At 45.8% G+C, this 18,585-nt stretch overlaps 1 protein-coding gene and 1 pseudogene across 4 annotated transcripts in view; one reads left to right on the top strand and one right to left on the bottom strand.

The window, feature by feature from the left end:
• Positions 1 to 18,585, bottom strand: part of SUFU (SUFU negative regulator of hedgehog signaling) — a 132,898-nt gene that overhangs the window by 54,134 nt on the left and 60,179 nt on the right. The window lies entirely within an intron of this gene.
• On the top strand, positions 6,491 to 7,034 carry LOC102129029 (large ribosomal subunit protein uL23 pseudogene; annotated as a pseudogene).

The raw sequence follows: 18,585 nt of genomic DNA, 5'->3' as shown, positions 1-18,585 counted from the left end.
GGGGGCTGCAAACTTTCAGAACTAGACTGATACGGCTTCGCTAGAGATAGACTGTGGACCTGACACACCCTGTGCTCACATGGGCAGGGCACACAGCAGACAGCCTCATTCTCCCCACAGTGAGGGTGAGGACCCTGATTGCCCACAGAGCTCAGGAGGGTTCATCTGGCCATAGCTTGTAGCTGTCACTAGTCAAACCTCATTTACTCACCCATATATGCTATGCCCACCTGTAAAGAACACAGGTCCTTGCTTAGCCCTTAGAGAGAGCCTGGAGTCCTAATCTAGCAGATGCTTTCAACTTTTCTTTTTAAGCAGCTCCATCTGTTTAGACACCTGTCAGCATGAGAAGGCAGAATATTCTGCCCACAGGCTTGTAACTGGGCAAGACCTGCTCTTGTTCCTCTCTCCTTCACCAGCACGAGGGCCTGCCACCTACGCACAAGGCAGAGCCCAAGCCTCTTCTTTTTTTTTTTTTTTCCTTTGAGACAGAGTCTCGCTCTGTCGCCCAAACTAGAGGGCAGCGGTGCCATCTCAGCTCACTGCAACCTCTACCTCCCAGGTTCAGGCAAGTCTCATGCCTCAGCCTCCCGAGCAGCTGGGATTACAAGCGTGCACCACCATGTCCAGCTAATTTTTCTTTCTTTCTTTCTTTTTTTTTTTTTTTGAGACGGAGTCTTGCTCTGTCTCCAGGCTGGAGTGCAGTGACATGATCTCAGCTCACGGCAACCTCTGCCTCATGGGTTCAAGCGGTTCTCCTGCCTCAGCCTACCGAGTACCTGGGACTATAGGCACGTGCCACCATGCCCAGCTAATGTTTATACTTTTAGTAGACAGGGTTTCACCATGTTGGCCAGGATGGTCTCGATCTCCTGACCTCGTGATCCGCCCGCCTCGGCCTCCCTAAGTGCTGGGATTACAGGTGTGAGCCACTGCACCCCGACTAATTTTTGTATTTTTAATAGAGATGGGGTTTCACCATGCTGACCAGGCTGGTCTCCAACTCCTAACCTCAAGTGATCCTCCCACCTCGGCCTCCGAAAGTGCTGGAATTACATCGTGCTTTTTTTTTTTTTTATTTGTATTTTTTTTTTGAGACGGAGTCTTGCTGTCGCCAAGGCTGGAGTGCAGTGGCGTGATCTCTGCTCGCTGTGAGCTCCGCCTCCTGGGTTCACACCATTCTCCTGCCTCAGCCTCCTGAGTAGCTAGGACTACAGGCGCCCGCCACCATGCCCAGCTAATTTTTTTTAATTTTATTTTTAGTACAGACGAGGTTTCACCATGTTAGCCAGGATGGTCTCGATCTCCTGACCTTGTGATCCACCTGCCTTGGCCTCCCAAAGTGCTGGGATTACAGGCGTGAGCCATCGGCCTCTTTGTTCTTAAAGCCAAAGGGACTAAGGAGGTTTTAAACTCATAGTCCTATATACGTTTCAACCAAAGAATGCCAGGAGGGCTGGGTGCAGTGGCTCATGCCTGTAATCCTAGCACTTTGGGAAGCTGAGGTAGGTGGATCACTTGAGCACAGGAGTCTGACACCATCCTTGGCAACATGGCAAAACCCTTGTCTCTGCAAAAAATACAACATTTAGCCAGGTGTGGTGGCATATGCCTGTGGTCCCAGCTACCCGGGAGGCTGAAGTGGGAGGATCACTGAAGCCCTGGGAGATGGAGGTTGCAGTGACCCATGATCACACCACTGTACTCCTGGGTGACAGAGTAAGACGTGAGACCCCATTTCCAGAAAAAAGAAAAAAGAAGAAAAAAATCCCAGGAAATCTTTTGAAGCTTTAAAATCCAAGACCAGCCTGGCCAACATGGTGAAACCCTGTCTCCACTAAAAACACAAAAATTAGCTGTGTGTGGTGGTGGGTGCCTATAAGCCCAGTTACTCAGGAGGCTGAGGCAGGAGAATCGTTTGAACCTGGGAGGCGGAGGTTGCAGTGAGCCAAGATCGTGCCACTGCACTCCAGCCTGGGCAACAAGGCAAGACTCCATCTCAAAAAAAAAAAAAAAAAAAATCCAGCACATGCTTCTACTCCTCCCATCTTCTTCCTGAAGAGACCAGTTAAATCTAGAATGAAAACCCATTTAGACTGGGTGCAGTGATTCACACGTGCAAACTCCCAGCTTTGGGAGGCTGAGGCAGGAAGGTCACTTCAGACCAGGAGTTCAAGACCAGCCTGGGCAACACAGTGAGACCCTGTCTCTACAAAAAAAATTTAAACATTAGCCAGGCATGGTGGCGCACACTTGCAGTCCCACAGCTACTTGGCAGACTGATGCTGGAGGATCATTTGAGCCAAAGTGTTCGAGGTTACAGTGAGCTATAATTGTATCATTGCACTCCAGCCTGGGCAACAGAACAAGACCCTGTCACCGCAAAACAAAACAAAATATTTAGTTGCCAGGGACCTATAAACTAGTATGGTCACCAAATGGCAGAATCTATTAATATAAAAGGTACCTTCTCTTTGACCCAATCATTCTACTTATAAATATCTACCCTAGAGCAAAACATGTCACAAGGAGGAATGAATAAGGATGGTCACTGCATCTTCTGTGCACTGTTTGCAATACTGGAAAAATGGCAACAACCTAAAGGTGCATCACCAGGGCAATAGTTAAATTATGGTTTATTCATACAATAGAATCACAGGCAACAGTAAAAAAAATTAAATAAAGATCTTCAAGACATACTGTCAACTGAAAAACCCAACTGTGAAGGGCAGTACAGTTTCATTTACATTAAATACTATGCAGCCATAAAAAAGGATGAGTTCATGTCCTTTGCAGGGACATGGATGCAGCTGGAAACCATCATTCTCAGCAAACTATCGCAAGAACAGAAAACCAAACCCTGCATGTTCTCATTCATAGGTGGGAATTGAACAATGAGATCACTTGGACACAGGAAGAGGGAACATCACACACAGGGGCCTATTGTGGAGAGGGGTGATGGGGGAGGGATAGCATTAGGAGATATACCTAATGTAAATGACAAGTTAATGGGTGCAGCACACCAACATGGCACATGTATACATATATAACAAACCTGCACATTGTGCACATGTACCCTAGAACTTAAAGTATAATAATAAAAAAAGAAAGGAAAAAAAAAACATTTTCCAGAAAGTCCAAAAAAAAAAAAAGAAAGAAAGAAAAAAAACCCATAGAAAGCCAAATCATTTCATAGGTACCTAGAAGAAGGTGAATACATAGAAAAAAATCTGGCAAGCTGCAAGGACTCACACCAAATGGATAAAGAGGGTTCCTTTAGCAAGGGCCCTGAGATTGGGTGGGATGGTCATATAGAACTTTGACTTTATCTGTATAGTCTAAGTTTTTAACATCTGAGGTCGGGCACAGTACCTCATGCCTGTAATCCCAGCACTTTGGCAGGCTGAGGTGGGTGGATCACTCCAGTCCAGAACTTCGAGACCAGCCTGGGCCACATAGCAAGACCCCATCTCTACCAAAAAACACAGAAAAATTAGCGGGGTGTGGTGGCATGTGCCTGTAGACCCAGCCACTTGGAGGCTAAGGTGGGAGGTTCACTTGAGCCCGGGAGGTTGAGGCTGCAGTGAGCCAAGATCACACCACTACACTCCAGCCTGGCCAACAGAGATCCTGTTGCCAAAAAAAAAAAAAAAAAATCTGAAATTTATTTATGTATTATCTATATACTTAATGTTGGAAAGATGATCCTCCTCCTTGACCCCTCTGCTCTGTGGCACCAGCAGCCATCACACTGACTACTGTGGCATCACTCCAAATGCAGTGGCACTAATCTGGACATGCCAGGAAGCTAGGTGGTATGATTTGAATGTCTGCCTCGCTCAAAAGGCATGTTGAAACTCAATCTTCAACTTGGCAGTATCGAGAGGTGTGGCCTTTAAGAGGTGACTGGGTCATGAGGGCCCTCCCCTCATATATAGATTAATAAGTTAATAGATTATCACAGAGGTGGGCAATGGGGGTGGAAACTGGTGGGTTTATAAGAAGAGAGACTTGAGCTAGCAAGTTCAGCCCCCTTGCCATGTGATGTCCCTGGGACTCTGCAGGGACTCCTCAACAGCAAGAAGGCCCTCATCAAATGGGGCCCTTTAACCTTGGATTTCTCAGCCTCCATAACTGTAAGAAATAAATTCCTTTTCTTCATAAATTACCAGTTTCAGATATTCTGTTATAAGCAGCAGAAAATGGACTAGAACATTAGGAGCCATCCTTGGCTGGCAACTAAAATGGCACCACTGGCATTTTCAACCAGGCTAGCTTTTTAAAAAAATTTGACACAAGGGTCTTGCCCTGTTTCCCAGGCTGGAGTGTGGTGGCACCATTATTGCTCACTGCAGCCTCAACCACCTGGGCTCAAGCAAACCTTCCACCCCAGCTTCCCAAGTAGCTAAGACTATAGGTGCACCACCAAGCCTAATTTTTTTTTTTTGAGACAGAGTCTTGCTTTGTTGCCCAGGCTGGAGTGCAGTGGCGTGACCTCAGCTCACTGCAACCTCCGGGTTCAAGCAATTCCCCTGCCTCAGCCTCCTAAGTAGCTAGGACTACAGGCGCATGCCACTACGCCCGGCTAATTTTTTGTATTTTTAGTACAGACAGGGTTTCACCATATTGGCCTGGCTGGCCTTGAACTCCTGACCTCATGATCTGCCCGCCTCGACCTCCCAAAGTGCTGGGATTACAGGTGTGAGCCACTGTGCCCAGCCTGTTTCAAGGCTTTTTTAGTGACAAAAATAAAATACTTTTTTTTTTAAAGAAAGAGAAAACATCTTTTGTTCATCTTACTAATTAGATTCCAAATTTAAGAATATAACATTTTAACTTATTTGATTTTATATTTGTACCTTTTATTTACTTTATTATTGTTTTAGAGACAAAGTCTCATTGTGTCACGCAGGCTACAGTGTAGTGGCACAATCATAGCTCAAACTCCTGGGCTCAAGCAATCTTCCTGTCTTAGCCTCTCAAATAGTTGGCACTACAGATGTGAGCCACAACGCCTGGCCATATATTTGTATCTTTCTAATCTTATGCTGAACATCTTGCTTTCTAACATAATCACTTATTTGCTTTATCCTATAATATCCATATACTAGTTTCAGAATAATATCAATATTTTTATTAACAACATGATTACTAAAACAGTTTTTTCTATCTTTGTGTATATATTAGGGATATACAGCCAACTTACTGTATTTTAAGATATCTGTGTATTGTTGGCCGGGCGCAATGGCTCACGCCTGTAATCTCAGCACTTTGGGAGGCCGAGGTGGGCGGATCACAAGGTCAGGAGATTGAGACCATCCTGGCAAACACAGTGAAACCCCATCTCTACTAAAAATACAAAAAAAAATTAGCCGGGCATGGTGGTGAGCGGAGATCGCGCCACTGCACTCCAGCCTGGGCGACAGAGCGAGACTCCGTCTCAAAAAAAAAAAAAAAAAAAAGGTATCTGTGTATTGTTATGGCACCGATTTGGTATGCTGTGAATTTCACTTGTTTTATTTTGCTTCTGAGTTTTAGGAAATGTGGCAGGCAGACTCTAAGGTGACCCCATGGCCCCCATCCCCTTGGTACTCAAGCCCTGTCTAATACTCTCCCCTAAGTGTGGGCGAGACCTATAACATGCTTCTTGCTAAAAGAATATGGCAAAAGTAAAGATATTTTAAAGATGTAAATTAATGTCCCAAATCACTTTATTAATTTTTTTTTCAGTTTTAGTTGTAGTAAAATACATCAACATAAAATTCGCCATTTTAACCATTTTTAAGTGGCATTAAGTACATTCATATTGTTGTGCAACCATAACAACCTTCCATTTCCAGGACTTTTTTTTTATCTTCCCCAACTGAAACTCTATACCCAGTAAACAATAACTCCCCATTCCACTGCATCCAATCCCTGGAAACCACAATTCTGCCTTCTGTCTCTATGAACCTAACTACTCTAAGTACCTTATATAAGTGGAATCATACAATATTTGTTTTGTGTCTGGCTTATTTCACTTGCCATAATGTCTTCTGGGTTCATCCATGTTGTAGCATGTAGCATGTGGCAGAATTTCCTTCCTTTTATTAAGGCTGAGTCATATTCCATTACATGTATATACCATACTTTGTTTACCCATTCATCTTTTGATAGACACTTGAGTTACTTCCACTTTTTGGATGCTATGAAAACTGGTGCACAAATATCTGTTCAAGTCCCTGCTTTCAATTCTTTTGGATACATACCCAGAGGTGAGATTGCTGGATCATACAGTAATTCCATTTTGAACTTTCTGAAGAACCACCAGACCATTTTCCACAGCAGCTGCACCATTTTACATTCCTATCAACAGTGTACAAGGGTGCCAATTTCTTCACATGCTTGCTAACATACTATTTTCTGGTTTTTCTGGTATTAGCCATTCTAACGGCTGTGAGGCCACAGTAAAGGATTTTGTGTTAATTAAAAGGGAGGCCTTTTTCACAAGATGGCGCCGAAAGCAAAGAAGGAAGCTCCTGCTTCTCCTAAAGCTGAAGCCAAAGCAAAGGCTTTGAAGGCCAAGAAGGCAGTGTTGAAAGGTGTCCACAGTTACAAAAAAAGAGAAGATCTGCACATCACCTACCTTCCAGTGTCCCAAGACACTGCGATTCCGAAGGCAGCCCAAGTACCCTCAGAAGACCACCCCCCGGAGAACAAGCTTGACCAGTATGCTATCATCAAGTTTCCACTGACCACTGAGTCTGCCATGAGGAAGACAGAAGACAACAACACACTTGTGTTCATTGTGGATGTTAAAGCCAACAAGCACCAGATCAAACAGGCTGTGAAGAAGCTCTATGACCCTGATGTAGCCAAGGTCAACACCCTGATTCAGCCTGATGGAGAGAAGAAGGTGTATGTTCAGCTGGCTCCTGATTACGATGCTTTGGATGTTGCCAACAAAACTGGGATCATCTAAACTGAGTCCAGCTGGCTAATTCTAAATATATGTAATATCTTTTCACCATTAAAAAAAAAAAAAAAAAAAAAAAGGCTGGGCGTGGTGGCTGACATCTGTAATCCCAGCACTTTGGGAGGCCAAGGAGGGTGGATCAGGAGGTCAGGAGTTCAAGACCAGCCTGACCAAGATAGTGAAACCCCATCTGTACTAAAAACACAAAAAGTAGCTGGGTGCGGTGGCAGGCGCCTGTTATCCCAGCTACTCAGGAGGTTGAGGCAGGAGAATTGCTTGAACCCGGGTGGCAGAGGTTGCAGTGAGCCAAGATGGCGCCACTGCACTCCAGCCTGGGCACTGGGGTGAGACTCTGTCTCAAAAACAAAACAAAACAAAACAAACAAACAAAAAAAAAAAAAAAAGGGAGAGGCCAGTCGCGGCTCACACCTGTAATCCCAGCACTTTGGGAGGCTGAGGCGGATGGATCACCTGAGGTCAGGAGTTCAAGACCAGCCTGATCAACATGTGAAACCTTGTCTCTACTAAAAACAAACAAACAAAAAATTATCTGGGCGTGGTGGCTGGCGCCTGTAATCCTAGCTACTCGGGAGGTTGAGGCAGGAGAATGGCTTGAACCTGGGAGGCAGAGGATGCAATGAGCCAAGATCATGCCACTGCACTCCAGCCTGGGCAACAAGAATGAAACTCCATCACAAAAAAAAAAAAAAAAAAAAAAAAAAAAAAAAAAAGGAGATTCTCCTGGGTGGACTTGACTGAAACAGGTAAAAGCCCTTTAAAAGGGAACTGTGCCCCTACACAAAGGTCAGACGCTTCCTCCATTGCTGCTTTGAATCAGCAAGCTGCCTTGAATCCTAAAGTTGCAAGGAAAGGAATTCTGTCAACAACCTGAGGGAACTTGGAGGCATATTCTTCCCCAGGGGAGCCTCAAATAAGAATGCAGCCTGTAATATGAACATGGAAAAAAAGAAAATAAAAGAATGCAGCCTGGTAAACACCTTAATTGTAGCCTTGCAAGGCCCTGAGTAGAGGACCTAGAGATAAGCTGTGCCCAAACTCTAGACACACAGAAACTGGGTTTTAAGCCATTAATATTTTGGTTTTTTTTTTTTTTTTTGAAACAGAGTCTCGCTCTGTCACCCAGGCTAGAGTGCAGTGGGGCAATCTTGGCTCACTGCAACCTCTGTCTCCCAGGTTCAAATGATTCTCCTGCCTCAGTCCCCAAATAGCTAGAATTACAGGTGTGCACCACCATGCCTGGCTACTTTTTTGTTTGTTGGTTGGTTGGCTCGTTTTGTTTGTTGTTGTTGTTGTTGTTGTTTTAAATAGAGACCGGGTTTTGGCATGTTGCCCGGCTGGTCTTGAAATCCTGGCCTCAAGTGATCCGCCCACCTCAGCCTCCCAAAGTGCTGGGATGACAGGCGTAAGCCACCGTGCCCGGCCTGCTTAAACATCAACTTTTAACCCAGAGAGAATTTTGGTTGGCCTTATCCCCAGCAACCCAACAAAAGATAAATTAATGAAACACTAACTTCTCCTAGCTCAGTCACTGGCCATCTTAGTGTAAGGTGAAAGCGTTACTTATTAGCACTAACTATTTTTCTTCTACCAAGTCATGGGTACAAACAGTCACCCAAAATGTATTATGTATACCCTCCTGTTCAAGACAAAATCAGATCCTATAGTTAAGAGTCTCCTCTCTTAGCTTTATTCTCTGATACAATTTTCTTACTGTGTAACCTTGAAGAAGCCACTTAACTTCTCTCCATCTATTTTTTCACCTACCAAAACATGATGTGATGATCTAATGTATACCTTGAAGGGTTTTTTTTTTTTTAAGAATCTAAGAAAACAAAATATGTAAAAATTGCCTTGTGTACTGAAAATACTGTACAAATTAAGCAGTTGCTATTCATTTGAAAGATCTGACCACTGGAAAACATGGCCACTATTTACACAAAAAGGAATGAAGACAGAAGGATCCAGTAGAACTGAGACACAGACATAGAATCCATCCACATAGAAGAGCAGATGATTTCTTCGAGGAGCCATGATTCTAATTTTCAGCTTAGGAAACCAACTCCCTTCTTCCTGCCTTAGTTTACACCAAGAAGCACAGCTATAGTACTTATGGATGTTCTCAGAAGTCACCCAGCTGGGTCAGACGTGGAGCACCTGGGAAGCATCGAGAAGACGAAGGAGGAAGGACTTGTTTGCAAGAAACCAGACTGGAGCACAGAAGAAGGGGTCACAAAAATACCAATTAGAAAACAAACAAACAAACAAAAAAAAAAAAAACAAAAAAACTCAGCATTAATAAATGGTCTCCTTTGGGAGGCTGAGGCAGGCGGATCACGAAGTCAGGAGTTTGAGACTAGCCTGGTCAACATGGTGAAACGCTGTCTCTACTAAAAAATACAAAAATTAGCCTGGTGTGGTGGCATGTGCCTGTATGTAGTCCCAGCTACTCAGGAGGCTGAGGCAAGAGAATCGCTTGAACCTGGGAGACGGAGGTTGCAGTGAGTCGAGATTGCGCCACTGCACTCCAGCCTGGGTGACAGAGCAAGACTCCGTCTCAATAAATAAATAAGTAAGTAAGTAAGTAGGCAAATAAATGGTCTCTGGGTTTGGCACTCTAGATTCCCAAATCACCAATTCCACACCCAGCGCTTAAATCCCCTCTACAAGCACCTGGGCCAGCAACTGCCCAGACTACTAGAAAAACTTCAGGGATGGTGAGTTTACTGCCTCCCAGCGCCTATCCACATTAGGAAATTCTTCTACATCCCAATGAAGAGTTAACAGCTTTCTAGCTCTCTATTCTGAGTAACAAAAAGTCAAATCCCTTTTCCATATGGTAAGACCTCAACTATTTTTAAATTCCTGTTGTAGGTCATAGTTCGACTCCCTACATATTCCATCTCAATCTTTTCGTCTTCCAACTAGAATGTTTTCAGTTACCTCACTTTCACAGCCATTCCTCATAGATGGACAGTTTTGAAAGGTTTTGCCAGTTTGAAAGCCACCATTCTCTGGACACACTGTGATTGGTTTAAGTCCCTCGTTGAACGTGGCACCCAAAAGGGGCTGTTGGGTCAGAGACAGGCCATGAGGCAGGCACTTACCTCTGAGTATCTGTGTAAAGACCAGCTCCTCAGCTGTCTATGTACCTGCCCAAATTTCAAAGTTTCCCTACCAATCAGACACAGGAAGGGGGTTACAGATAACTGATTTTGGGTGATTTGATTATAGGAAGAAGTAGCAATAAATCATTAGTGAACTCTTTTGGTGTTCAGGCCAGACTCTTCCAGGACATTTCTTCCTGCTTGGAGAGAAGGGACTGAGTTGTGAGGGTGAACTCAGGTACTGCAGGGCTTTCCGAGAGCCACAGAGTCTGAGTAGCCTGTGGGCCTCCAGCCTCAAAGAACTTCCTTAATGTTGGAATATGGCCTGCCTTAAAGCTACCAAAAGTGGGAAGAGTACTGTGTCTTATTTTACGGATTGAAAGACTACACAGTGCTTCTTCAATGCCTGTACTGCCAAATGGCCATGACTACAGGTGAGAACACAGTGGCGGCCGTGGCAGGGGCCATCCTGCCTAGTGGAATCACCTTCAAGGAGGACAGCTGGGCATATGTGCCAAACTGTAAAATCTGTGGACCTTGTGACCACAATCCCACTTTAGAAATTGATCCTGAGATAACTGGCTGCAGTTGCTAAGATGTTCATATATGGACAACAACCTTATAGTGTTGTTTAAAACAGGGAAAACTGGAAACTATCTGCAAGTTCATCCAGAGGGCTCTATTTATCCTAGAGGGGCCTGTTAGTAGCATACAATGAAATGCCATACAACCATTACAAGCACTGCTATGGAGACACACACACACACACACACACACACACACACACACACACATATATATATATTTTTGAGACGGTTTCGCTCTTCTCGCCCAGGCTGGAGTGCAATGGTGCAATCTTGGCTCACTGCAACCTCCGCCTCCTGGGTTCAAGTGATTTTCCTGCCTCAGTCTTCCAAGTAGCTGGGATTACAGGCGCTCGCCAACTCACCCAGCTAATTTTTGTATTTTTAGTAGAGACAGGGTTTCACCACGTTGGCCAGGCTGGTCTCAACTCCTGTCCTCAGGTGATCCGCCTGCCTTGGCCTCCCAAAATGCTGGGATTACAGGCATGAGTCACTGTACCCAGCTGAGCTATAGTTACTTAGCTAGAAAGACTTCTATGACATGATGCTGTGTGAAGAAAGTATGTTAATATATACAGTACTTAGTAAAAATGCCTATTTTATGTATAGAGACATACCTAGAAGGATGATAACCAAATAAAAATGGCCGTCTCAGAAGCATGTTTATTTCTGTTTTCAACATATATTTAAGTTACAAAGTAACATAGGCTTATTATAAGAAAGTCAACAAAGAAATGTATAAAGTAAAACATGAAAATCTCTTCCCATCAGTCCCATTTTTCAGCTATTAACATTTGCTGTGAACATCTGATATACAATCTTTTTTTTTTTTTGAGACGGAGTCTCGCTCTGTCGCCCAGGCTGGAGTGCAGTGGTCGGATCTCAGCTTACTGCAAGCTCCGCCTCCCGGGTTTACGCCATTCTCCTGCCTCAGCCTCCCGAGTAGCTGGGACTACAGGCGTCCGCCATCTCGCCCAGCTAGTTTTTTTTGTATTTTTTAGTAGAGACGGGGTTTCACTGTGTTAGCCAGGATGGTCTCGATCTCCTGACCTCATGATCTGCCTGTCTCGGCCTCCCAAAGTGCTGGGATTACAGGCTTGAGCCACCGCGCCCGGCCTTTTTTTTTTTTTTTGACAGAGTCTCGCTCTTTTGCCCAGGCTGGAGTGCAGTGGCCGGATCTCAGCTCACTGCAAGCTCCGCTGCCCAGGTTCACGCCATTCTCCTGCCTCAGCCTCCCGAGTAGCTGGGACTACAGATACCTGCCACCTCACCCAGCTAGTTTTTTTGTATTTCTTTTTTTTTTTTTTTTTTTTTTTTGAGACGGAGTCTTGCTCTGTCGCCCAGACTGGGGTGCAGTGGCCGGATCTCAGCTCACTGCAAGCTCCGCCTCCCAGGTTTACGCCATTCTCCTACCTCAGCCTCCCGAGTAGCTGGGACTACAGGCGCCCGCCAACCCGCCCGGCTAGTTTTTTTGCATTTTTTAGTAGAGACGGGGTTTCACCGTGTTAGCGAGGATGGTCTCGATCTCCTGACCTTGTGATCCGCCTGTCTCGGCCTCCCAAAGTGCTGGGATTACAGGCTTGAGCCACCGCGCCCGGCCGTTTTTTTGTATTTCTTAGTAGAGACGAGGTTTCACCGTGTTAGCCAGGATGGTCTCGATCTCCCGGCCTCGTGATCCGCCCGTCTCAGCCTCCCAAAGTGCTGGGATTACAGGCTTCAGCCACCGTGCCCGGCCTGATATACAATCTTTAAGACTTTCTTTTGAGCATGTATAATCAAAGTCAAACTTTTTTCTTTTTTTTAAGTAAAAATGAAACTCCACTCTGCCCATTGTTCTGTTGTGTGACATGGTTTCTACATGTTTTCAGTGTTGCCTGGAATTTTTTAATGTCCTTTTTGTAATTAGGAAAACAATAACGTTATATTTGTTTGGGGGAATAAAAGTGTACCAGGCAAGGACAGAAGACAATGAATGTGTGATGTGAGTAGCCCAGTGAAGACAAGCAAAGGACAAAGGTTTTCCTGTGTTCAGGTCACCACGGTACTCAATACAGGAGGCCCTAGACAGGCCCAGTTGGCTCAGGAGGTTGACAGTGTCCCGTTCTCCCTAAATCTTCAAAGTCAAACACAGGCTGCTGGAGCTAGGCCTGGGGCTAGGAGATACCGGGCTGCAGCCTCTCCCGGAGATGCGTTCCCTGCCCGGCACAGTGCCCCAGGTATGCAGCTTCCACTGGGCCAAGCAGGACAAGGCAGAGAAGGCCTCCCAGTGCTGTTTCAGGGTCTACCTGCTGCATGCCAGCAAAACAACAATCCACTGCCTGGGTGTGCTGCAATTCCTCTTTAAAAGCACTTGAATTCCCTCCCTTTCCTCTTCCTCCCCTGGCTCAAGCTCCAACTGTCATCTGTCCAGAGAGAGGGCTCTGTGAGGAGTCAGAAATGCTGCTTGAACCTCATCAGAACTCTTGAGACAGGGCCATTCTGTTCTCCTGGTCCTTGAGTCCTGGAAAGAACCCAAACAACAAGCTTGTCCTCATGTCTGCCCAGCAAGGCAAGAAGACAGGCTTGGTGGTGGAGACCCACTCCCAGGGAAGCCCAAGCAGTACTGTGTCTGGCTTAGGGGCACCATTCATTTTCCACTAAGAGCTATGAAGAAACTGAGTGAGAAAGCAGATCACTGTATCTCATCCAAAGCTGTTCCAATAAACACATTCTCCTCAGTACCAGAGAGCATACCTTAAAGTGGTAACCTGACCACACCTGCACTTGTGGCCTCGATTGCTTCTCAGGACTCACTGTCCCCAGTCTCTGAGAAGTTCTTTTAAAAATTCAGTCATGGCCGGGCGCGGTGGCTCAAGCCTGTAATCCTAGCACTTTGGGAGGCCGCGACGGGCGGATCACAAGGTCAGGAGATCGAGACCATCCTGGCTAACACGGTGAAACCCCGTCTCTACTAAAAAATACAAAAAACTAGCCAGGTGAGGTGGCAGGCGCCTATAGTCCCAGCTACTCGGGAGGCTGAGGCAGGAGAATGGCGTAAACCCGGGAGGTGGAGCTTGCAGTGAGCCGAGATCCGGTAACTGCACTCCAGCCTGGGCAACAGAGGGAGACTCCGTCTCAAAAAAAAAAAAAAAGTTCACTCATGTGGCCAGGCATGGTGGCTCAAGCCTGTAATCCCAGAAACGGGAGGCTGAGGCAGGCAGACGGCTTGAGTCCAGGAGTTCGAGACCAGCCTGAGCAACATGGGGAAACCCCAGCTCTACAAAAAATGGAAAAATTAGCCAGGCATGGTGGTGTGCACCTGTAGCCCCAAATAGGAGGCCGAGGTGGGAGGATCACCTAAGCCCAAGGAGGTGGAGGCTGCAGTGAGCTGTGATTGCACCACTACACTCCAGCCTGGGTAACAGAACCAGATCCTATCTCAAGAAAAAGAAAAAAAAAAGAAAAGAAAAATAAAAAGAAAAGAAAAATTTGGCTGGGCCAAATTTGGGTCGATTGCTTGAGCCCAGGAGTTCAAGACCAGTCTTGGCAACATGGCAAAACCCTATCTCTACAAAAATTACAAAACTTAGCCAGGCACGGTAGTGTGCATCTGTAGTCCTTCCTAACTACTTGGGAAGCTGATGTTAGAGGATCACCTGACCCCCATCTGGGGAGTCAGAGTTTGCATGAACCAAGATTGTGCCACTACACTCCAGCCTGGGTGACAGAGTGAGACCCCGTCTCAAAAAAGAAAGAAAGAAAGAAAAAGAAAAAAACAGATTGCAACACTTTACACAGTTGGAGTCCAATTCTGTTAACAATATGTACATGCCCACATAGATCACTGGCAGACACATGTGATTAGGGTGATGGAGTTATATGTCATTGATATTTTCCTTTTTGTACTTTCTTGCCATTTTGAAATTTTTTTTTGCATAGAGCATGGGTTTTATTATCAGAAAAGAAAAAAAAAGTTAACTATGACTGAATTTTTTTTTTTTTTTTTTTTTTGAGATGGAGTCTTGCTCTGTTGCCCATGCCATCTAGGCTCACTGCAACCTGTGCCTCCCGAGTTCAAGCAATTCTCCTACATCAGCCTCCTGAGTGGCTGGGATTACAGGTGCCTGCCACCACGCGTAGCTAATTTTTGTATTTTTAGTAGTGACAGGGTTTCACCATGTTGGTCAGGCTGGTCTCGAACGCCTGACCTCAAGTGACCCATCCACCTCGGCCTCCCAAAGTGCTGAGATTACAGGCATGAGCCACTGCCCTGGCCTTTTTTTTTTTCTTGACAGGTTTTGGCCAGGCGCGGTGGCTCACACCTGTAATTCCAGCACTTTGGGAGGCTGAGGCAGACGGATCACAAGGTCAGGAGATCGAGACCATCCTGGCTAACACGGAGAAACCCTGTCTCTACTAAAAATACAAAAAATTAGCCGGGGATGGTGGCGAGCGCCTTTAATCCCAGTTACTAGGGAGGCTGAGGCAGGAGAATTGCATGAACCCAGGAGGCAGAGGTTGCAGTGTGCCGAGATCACGCCACTGCACTCCAGCCTGGGCAACAGAGCGAGACTCTGTCAGAAAGAAAGAGGAAGGAAGGAAGGGAGGGAGGAAGGGAGGAAGGGAGGAAGGGAGGAAGGAAGCCTGTTTCCTTTTCTTTTGCAATATGCCTCTTTAAATAACAACATAATTTTTTTTTTTTGAGACGGAGTTGCTCTGTCACCCAGGCTGGAGTGCAGTGGCATAATCTCGGCTCACTGCAACTTCCGCCTTCCAGGTTCAAGTGATCCTCCTGCCTCAGCCTCCTGAGTAGCTGGGACTACAGGTGCCGCCACCATGCCTGGGTTATTTTTTGTATTTTTTAGTAGAGATGGGGTTTCACTATGTTGGCCAGGCTGGTCTTGAACTCCTGACCCTGTGAGCCACCCACCCTGGCCTCCCAAAGTGCTGGGATTATAGGCGTGAGCCACTGCACCCAACCTAATTTTTGTACTTTTAATAGAGACAGGGTTTCAAGCTGGTCTCAAACTCCTGACCTCAGGTGATCCACCCGTCTCGGCCTCCCAAAGTACCGGGATTACAGGCGTGAGCCACTACACCCAGCCATAAATAATATTGATTGTTTCTATGTATAATGCCAGGCTCTGCATTAGGAACACTACCTATATTATGAAGTAGACATTACTATTACCTGTGTTTCACAGATGAAGTAACTGGTCCAATTTTGGTCCCACATGGCCCAACTAGGATTTGAACCCAGGCAAGCTGCCATTTGGATTCCTGCTCTTAGCCACGTTCTTCTCCAGCCCTCTTCACTGAACACTCTATCATGAGCAGTTTCCAGTCATCAAAGTGCTTTACCTCCTGCAGAGATGCTAGGTCTACTGTCCTAACTCTCCAGCAGATCTCTCTGCTTGCCAGTGGGCTTCAATGCCCCCTGCAGAAAGCATCCCTGAATTGCAGGTGCCAGCGACAAAAGGGCCACATTGGGCTGAAAGAGTCAACCAATTAAAACTCCACAGGGGTCCAGAGATGACAGACCTAGTCTGAGGGTGAATTATCCTAGCTGAATACCTGCATCAAATAGACTTTTTCGGCCAGGCGTGGTGGCTCAGGCCTGTAATCCCAGCACTTTGGGAGGCCAAGGCAGGCGGATCACGAGGTCAGGAGATTGAGACCATCCTGGCTAACACGGTGAAACCCTGTCTCTACTAAAAATACAAAAAAAAATTAGCCGGGCTTGGTGGTGGGTACCTGTAGTCCCAGCTACTCAGGAGGCTGAGGTAGGAGAATTGCAGTGAGCCAAGATCGTGCCACTGCACTCCAGCCTGGGCGACAGAGCGAGACTCTGTCTCAAAAACAATAAATAGACTTTCTACTAAGAGTTTCAAGGCATTTAATGTAGTTCTCCAATGGATACAGACCCATGGAAGCTAAAGGAATTTGCTAAAGAAAATCCTTCAGCAACACAGCAGGAGATGCATACCCCCCAACCCCAACAAACTCTCTAGGTACTGTAATTGATTCCTCTACCATAGGCCAGAGCACAGGACCCAACTAAGGCAACTCATTTCTCAGGGCCTCTGAAATCTCACGGAGATGGCTACCTCTCCACCTGAGTTGTTATTCAGAAGTGGAAAACATTCTCTAAGTCAGTTGTTGGCTGACTTTTGCAGTGAATGGCCAGAGATAAAATATTTCAGGCTTTGAGGGCCATATCATTCTTGTTACAACTACTCAACTCCACTGCTATGGCACAAAAGAAGCCCAGGTAATCCATGATGGGTATGGCTATGTTCCAATATAATTTTACTTATAAAAACAGTTGGTTATCAGGATTTGGCCTGCAGGATGTACCTGCCAACCTCTGCTTTCAGGGTTTAAGTTTTCCCTAAAAATACCCAGATTTATATATTGGCTAAATCACTTAAATTTTAGGGCACAAACTCATTTCTGAGGGACTGACCTTTTTTCTTCAGTGCAGCAGGAACACAATCTTTCAACTACTAATCTAAAATCTTGGGAAAGTGCAGAGAAATCAGGGATTTTTTTGTCTTATAGTTGGTCAGTATTACTAACAGATAAAAATGAAAATATTTCACAGATCCACAGCAACCAGAAAAGAGGATGAATCAGGTTGAGGCAAAGAAAATGTGAGGAAAATTAAAAAGAGCATGAGGGAGAAAAATGGTATGAATATAACCAGGCAGCTCCATTTGGCTTTAGTTAGCTGACTGGGGCAACAGGCAGCTTAGCAAAACCAGGAAACGAGAGCTTGAGGCTGGGCGCAATGGCTAATGCTTGTAACCCCAGTACTTTGGGAGGCCAAGGCAGGTGGATCACTGACCCCAAGAGGTGGAGACCAGCATGGCCAACATGGCAAAACCCCATCTCTACTGAAAATACAAAAATTAGCCAAGTGTGGTTGGTGCACGCCTGTAATCCCAGCTACTCAGGAATCTGAGGCGTGAGAACAGTATGAACCTAGGAGGTGGAGGCTGCAGTAAGCCGAGATTGCACCACTGCACTCCAGCTTGGGTGACAGAGTGAGACTCTGTCTCCAAAAAAGAGAGAGACAGCTTGACAGCTCTCATTGGTGATGATGGAGCACCTCTTTCCAGAAAGCTTTACCTGAGGAAAATATATTAAGACCACATACATTTGGGACATGAAAGAAGAAAGTCAGATGAGCTGTAGATGAGAAGCTACCTGCAGCCTAGTAACATCTTACCTGGGGAAGCACTCTGAGCTCCTCACTCAACCTTCCTGACTTCCTTCACTCATCTGCAGGGCAGGGAAGAGGAAGCAAAGCCTGATCTCCCTCTTGGATCTGAGAAGAGAGCCCTGTGGTGTGCTGCTGAGCACAGCAATGCCGAGGCTGCTAACACCCCCAAGACAGAGAGTCCCTTTCTTAGGCTGAAGAGCCTCAGGATACAGCAGGCTTGAGGCAGGATTCTGCTGAGTTTAAGACCCAGGGACTGGAATAGCAGAGCTGAGAAGTATCCATGACCCTGAGGGACCCTGCGCTCCAACTGCTGCAGCAGCCCCTGTCCCTTCCATGTAAGAGTCACTGTCAAAATGCAGCTAGAGTCTCAAATACTTCAAATCCAAGTACATCTTAATTTAAGGAAAAAAAAGGACTTCACTCCCCAAACTGGCCATTTCACCTTCCTCCTTAACATGCTTTCATTTTTTCTTTTTTCATTTTTTGAGGCAGGGTCTTGCTCTGTTGCCTAGGCTGGAGTGCAGTGGCATGATCCTGGCTCACTGTAGCCTCAACTTCCTGGACTCAATCTATCCTCCACACTAGGCCTCCCCAGTATCTGGGAGTACACGTATAAGCCACCACACCCAGCCCTTAACATGCTTTCATAGCTTTCCATTACCCTTAGAATCAAGACTCTATTGAGGCAAATGCACCATTACTTGCCTCAAGCCCAGC

This window comes from Macaca fascicularis, chromosome 9, assembly GCF_037993035.2.
Source record: "Macaca fascicularis isolate 582-1 chromosome 9, T2T-MFA8v1.1".
NCBI lineage: Eukaryota > Metazoa > Chordata > Mammalia > Primates > Cercopithecidae > Macaca > Macaca fascicularis.
Note: the sequence above shows the minus strand (reverse complement) of the source record. Positions and strands in the feature narration are given on the sequence as shown.